The following is a 6,596-nucleotide window of genomic DNA, read 5'->3' on the forward strand; positions in this document are numbered from 1 at the left end:
TATATATATATATATATATATTTTATAAGAAACAGGAGACAATTAAAATGTTAAAATCCATCAAACACAGTAGGAAAGGTAAGACTCTAGAAGACTCTTATAACACACACACACACACACACACACACACACACGAGAATCCTATATATGTCCAGTTAATCTGAAACATGAATAGCTCTTGTTTTATTTCTCATTATTTCAGTATGCATATATAGTATGCATCGAGCATGTTAGCAACATTTGCTAACATGCAACATAGTACTACACACAATCACAAAATGTCATTAATTCAGCAATATGGACAAACTCACAATTCAATAGTTGTTAGGACATTTCAGTCTGGACCAAAGTAATGGACTGAATAATTGATTACCAGCTAATAAAATAGCAGTGGAGTAGTGAAACAAAGGGGGCTTTGAAAAAATTAGAGGGATGGTAATAGAGGGCGAGAATTCCACAGTTTCCATCCAAAACTGCACAAGACAGCTTCACTGTAGGGCTTCAATACCAGAAATAGAACATTCACAGTAAATCCCTGTTTTTGATCCTGGTTCCAGGAGACAGCAATACTCCAGACCAATTATATGGATTTTACGTCTGGGTGTGCCAGATGAGATCATGTTTTCCCACATCCAACTGAAGGCAATTGTGTCAGCCCATTGTTTTTCTGCGCTGCCTTTATTTGACACTAGGGGGGCAATAGAGACATGTCTGTCCCTTTAAAAAGATATCGCCCTCATGTACTATGAATAATTCATTTGGAATAATTCCACCGAGGTTCCTGTGAGGTGGGACCAGTGTCTCGCCTCCTCCAGCAGTAGGACAGCCAGGAAGCTCATACATAAAAGATGAAAGGTTTGATAGCCTCTATTGGATTCAGCGGCTGTGACTGTGCACAGTAGACTTTCGTAGCCTGGCTTAGCTCGCAGCTTGTGAACTGCCCACAGCCTCTCAGGCCTGCCTGCATGGGGCTTTCTCTGTAACATCTGCGATATATGCATCCCCATCTCTGCTCTGCAGTTGGAGGGGAGGTATAAATAGCAACAAAATGGATGAAGGAAAGACCAAGACCTCAATGAAACCTCTCAGTTTCTAGCCAATTCCCCCCAAACCTTCAGGAATGGTGCAGCCTGCTATGAAAATAGAATACTTGTGTAGGTCACATTGTGCTCTAGCACCATTTGTGTTTATCAAGATGTATAAAATGTGTCATCACCCATTTCCCCCTCTCAAACCACCTACTGTCTAATTTTTTTGTAGCAACTGCCATTCTGAGCTAAATTCCACTCTTTATTTTACCATTTTCCTTTCCAATTTCGTTACATGCAGCTTAGTCTCATCTCCACCGTGAGAGAACAGACAGATCTGTTCGAGTGGAGCCAAACCTTCTGCCTGCCCAATTGCCTGACACAAACATGATAACATTTCACTGGAGCATATCAAAGACTGGCATATTTTGACTTTCTAAAATAGGAGAAACATGCACAGCGCTGATATACTCGGAAGGAAACCTGCAGCGAAACGTAGATTTATCTGGTCATGTTGTTAACTTTGTACCCTCTTTGGTTACCCCAAGGGTAAATCTGCAATACAGAAGTGAAAATACAAAGGCCTAACATTTTTGATCCAATGCGTGGGTCTTATGACTAGCCGTCAAACAAAAAATATATACATACCGTATATATTTTCATATAGGTGATACAAACTTTTTCCTTTCAACCAGTTATATGAAGACATTTGGATTGCAACATTGCTTAAAGGGTTCTAAGTAAAGTTGCTGTTGAATAAAAAATAATTTAGCATCCATTATAAATAACAAAAGGTGGCTGGAGCTGGAGGTTCCACAAGTGGCAACAATCAGGCAGGCTAAGACCAGTCTATCTGATAATTCTCACGTTCTGTTTACACAGTTTGACCTGTTGAACTCAAGGAAGAGGAACAGGATTCCTCTGTGCAAATATAAGCACAAGGTATAAAAACAATTTGTTCCTCTTGCAGTTATGCTCATTAATGAGCAGCGATGAACTTATGACTATTCTTTAATGTATATCTGTGACTGAATATATGAACGGAGGAATAAATGCACATTTTTTGCAAAGTGAATGGATGGATGCGTATGGAAGTTGGACTGAGTCGTTGGAAGGCATGTATGGGTGAACCGAAGAATGTAGGAAGGATGGCGTTCATCTTATTTTAGTATAGATAATGATCATTTATAATCTGCTATTTGCACAGTACTTTGAGTAGCCCATATGTTTGCTGTAAATTTGTCTTTTAATTGTTTTAACCCTGTGCTTGTTGTTGTGTGTCTGATGTATCTCTTGCAGCAATGTCACTCAGTGTCCAAAACAAATTTCTCCCTCAATAAAAGATGCTTTGATTTTTATATGGAAGATTGAATAAGTTCTATCTTATTGATGTTCATCAACATAGAGAACACAGTAATTTAAGCATATTATGGTTTGGTCGTCAATTAGCCATGCTTTGAAAAAATAAAAATAAAAAAAATAAAAATAAAAAATCACTTTAATCCTGGTTCATCTTCTTATTTTTAACACAGTTTAAAATTGGTCTTACGAGGACAGTGATAGAGTAAGAGATGTAAAAAGGGCACCTAGCAACACTGCAGGGGAAAGTTCTGAAAAGCTTAACTTTATGTAAATGTGCTCCGACGCAATGCGAGCAACAAGCCGCCATGAGCCAATCACAGGGCTTTAAATGCCCCAATACACAGAAGCACCGAGTTCTTTACTACTCTGCTCCACCAAGAGGAGTGAGGATCACATCCAGTGCAGATACAAAACCCCACTGTCAATCAGGCTGGTCAGCTCAGGTGTCGTATTAAAAACAGTCTCAACAATGCATAAAATAAGAAGGAAAAAAAAAGCTAATCTGTACCCGTGAATCAAACTGTGCAGGGAATTAACTTCTTCTTCATGTGTTGCATGGCTCCTGCTCCATCAGAAAAAAAACTGTCCAACCCCAGATTTCCACCAGGCGCGTCTGCGCTGCGTTCCAGGTGAGTGCCGTGCCCCGTGAGCAATCGCAGCCATTCAAGTCGATGCTTGACGTGTCCCAGAAGCGTGCATGAAGCGGCTATCCACTCAGTTGAATATACAAGGCAAGTCTATTTTTTGCGAACCGTTTGGAAAGCCAGACAGGAAGTGAAACAGCAAGACTATCCAGTCTCTGTTTATGTCTCCTTTAGAACACCACGAACAACGATTGAAAAACTACATCAGATCTTTCTTTTTTTTTATCAGGTGACACAAGTTTTAATTTTAGGAGTGCCTGGAGTGGAAGGTAGATACTAGTTTATTAAACACGCAATTGTTCTTTTCTGTAGAGTCAATATAGTCTGGGAGTCAGGCAGCAAGACACTCTGCTTCTGGGACGCGCCTGGTGTGACATGGCACGTGGACGGAAAAAAACAACGGCACAGACAGAAGCTAACAGATTTTAACAGACCGATTTTTTTAAATCAATAACTTGTTGATTAAGTGCTTACATGCAGAATTAATAAGTCAAATAATGTTAAATTATTAGATTAAACCTGTGGGAAAATGGCCCTGTAACGCAAGAAAGACAGACACAGTGAGCTTTTCAAAAGACACAGCATCTGGTGAGGTATCTGATCAGAGTTAGGAACTACACATCCCCCGATGGTTGGGAGATGACAGAGACAAAAACATACACAATTACAGATAATTAGAAGCTTTTCTATTTAGTATAATCATTATTACTACAACTGCTCTCAAACTATTTTGCCCAAAAACTATTAAAACACAAATCAATGTGCCACAAACTTTCACTGGTTGACGTGTTTGTGACACACCCAACACACACACACACACACACACACACACACACACACACACACACACACACACACACACACACACACACACACACACACACACACACACACACACACACACACACACACACACACACACACACACACACACACACACACACACACACACACACACACACACACACACACACACACACACACACACACCCACCCACCCACAACACACACACACACACACACACACACACACACACACACACACACACACACACACACACGTTTATTTTACTAAATCCCACATATAACATCATGCTGCTGTAAATACTCAACAGCAGGCCCCGACTGTCCATCTGGAGCACCAGTTGAATTGCCGGTGGCTTGGCCGGCTGATTGGCCAGGAGCGCCAGGCCAGTGTTGCACAATGAAATAGGTAAATCAAAGCAAAAACAACATGGGGCAGGTACAGTCCAAAACCTCTCTTTTCTATGTGAATCACCCTGATTTAAGCCATCTTTGGCCATTGAAATTCACTGTTGAGTGTTCACATTATTTTGTCTAGCTCCTGTAGTTCTGGCCAGGGTGGTAAGACAGCGGTTTGGTTATTGTCTGTTTTCTGCTACTAATTTAGGGCTCGCTGCACTGTGGGCACCTTGTTCGAGAAGTATTTCTCATTTCAACTGTGAGCAATTGCATAAATTGAGTGATTTCAGAGTCTGCAATTTTGCTGTTCATAACACACCGATTGAAGCTTACACATTATATATTTTCCTTCCAACAATAAGAGTTACAGCTACAGCAGCCCAACAGAAGAGGCAGCTGCCTCCACTTAGGCCTGCACAATTCGGGGAAAAATATAAGTCATTGTGTGCTTGGAATTGGTATCACGATTCTCTGCCACGATTTTTTTCCCCCTCACAAAGTGTAATGTTTATTGCACACATGAACCATGACAAAAAAACACAAATTGGCAATACCACACATAGATGTTATTTGGCACCTATAGCACATTACGCATCACCACAAGCCTGCAAACAGAGAGGCTTCAATGAGAAGGGAGAGCATTGCATCTCTTGGGAGAGCTATAAAACCTATTGTATATAGTCTGTTATATCGTCTTGTCTATAGTCTATAGTATGTTTAAAACTCACAAAAGTATTTCCATTATTTAAATTTGACTAAAATCTACAATGAGGCTGTACAATCACCAGTTTGCATTGTAAGCTGAGGAGAGTTGAAGTAATTGTGTTCCGACATTCCAGATATTCATCCGGGTCATAGTCTATTCTGGGGTAGGGAAAAAAAACTTGTGCAGCCCTAATGGAAACAATATATCAAATATTTCAACTAAAATTTGATTGTCAACATGTAAAATATGCGTTGCACGAATTACAAGATTGAAAGACTTCATTTTGGGAAATACGCTTGTTCCCTTTCATGCTGAGAGTTAGATAATAAGCTTGATACCAGAGTCTGTTTAAAAAAAAAAAAATAAACAACTCTAAAACTTACTAATTAACATTTTATGTCTGGTTTCAGTACAAAACCCTAACTGTGAAAACACAAAGCCCTAGTTAACACATGGTGCATGTAAAAAAAAACAAAAAAAAAACCAAGTTGTCGTTTTTACACTTCAATGGTTGTACAGATTAAATTAACAACACATAATGTGTTAATTAGTGAGCTTTTCTCCTGGCTGTTGCTTTATATTAAAAAAAGACAGATATAAGAGTGGCATCATAAGAAAGCAATGTTGTGTAGTTTAAATTTACACTTCCCCTCTAAATTGCCCAGGCAAACACCACATCAGTGAATGGCTTCCAAGATTTCCTGGAATAGCTTTTGAAGGAATGAAGCTCATGCTTTCAAGGCTTTTTATATGTAAAGGAAACAAATGATGTACACTGTGCATGCTTCATCTGACGTTAGTCACATAAAATCAACTACAAAAGTGGACCCAGAAAGGCACTTTGCATCAGTTTTAGCTCTTTATTGGACAGTAGTGAGGTCTTTTAGTGAGAATTTCTGCGTTAAATGAGGTTGGAAAGAAAGTTTTGATTGGAATCGACAGGAGGGTCGATTACACGTTAATTAGGGACCATTTCAGTCCTTAAACCAAACCGCAAAGTTGTTATAAGTTAAGGATAATTGGCCTTAAAGGCCGATAGGAGGCAGCTTTATAGATCTCAGGGATATTAGGATCAAGGCTGCATTTCTTGTGACCATTTAACTATTTAACATTAATGATTTTGAGTAAGAGTGTCAATGAAGAACAGAGGGATCTATACTGACCAGATAGCTGGGTCTCCTACATATTAGGGGATGCAACAATTATAGATTTTGTTGGTACGATTAGAGTCTGAAAAATAATCCTGGTTTCACTACTAGTGTATGAAATCACATGATCACACTACATTTTAATGTGTTATTTATTGCTGCCTTTTGAAACAGAAATAACAATGAAATGAAAATGATTACAGTATATGAGCAATCATTAACCTTCTTATTTAAATTAATCTGAAAATATTGGAGACTAGAAGTGAATCAGTCCCAAACAAAGGCCAAGTTGGCAACAACAGTTCTGTCCTTCCCCCTTGTATTGTCTTCACTTTTGGGACACGCTGGTATCCTTCGGGTCAAATTGACCCGCGACTTACATGGGGTTTTCAAAACAATACTTCATAATCTATTAACAAATATTGTCTTTCAAACAATTGAGATAACATACTGTATATGTTTAGGGAATGCAATCAATCTCTACTAGAACACAATTAAAAATAGA

The 6,596-nt window shown here is 39.1% G+C and overlaps 1 protein-coding gene and 1 long non-coding RNA gene across 2 annotated transcripts in view; one reads left to right on the forward strand and one right to left on the reverse strand.

The window, feature by feature from the left end:
- The window catches only part of LOC116693743 (protein kinase C-binding protein NELL1), a 296,583-nt gene that overhangs the window by 283,814 nt on the left and 6,173 nt on the right, over window positions 1-6,596 (reverse strand). The window lies entirely within an intron of this gene.
- Window positions 5,274-6,596, forward strand: part of LOC116693757 (uncharacterized) — a 13,752-nt gene continuing 12,429 nt past the window's right edge. Inside the window, exon 1 of the long non-coding RNA XR_004332981.1 lies at window positions 5,274-5,285. This is a non-coding gene — a long non-coding RNA (uncharacterized LOC116693757). The remainder of the gene's footprint in view (window positions 5,286-6,596) is intronic.

The sequence above is a fragment of the Etheostoma spectabile genome, chromosome 1, assembly GCF_008692095.1.
Source record: "Etheostoma spectabile isolate EspeVRDwgs_2016 chromosome 1, UIUC_Espe_1.0, whole genome shotgun sequence".
NCBI classification, from domain to species: domain Eukaryota; kingdom Metazoa; phylum Chordata; class Actinopteri; order Perciformes; family Percidae; genus Etheostoma; species Etheostoma spectabile.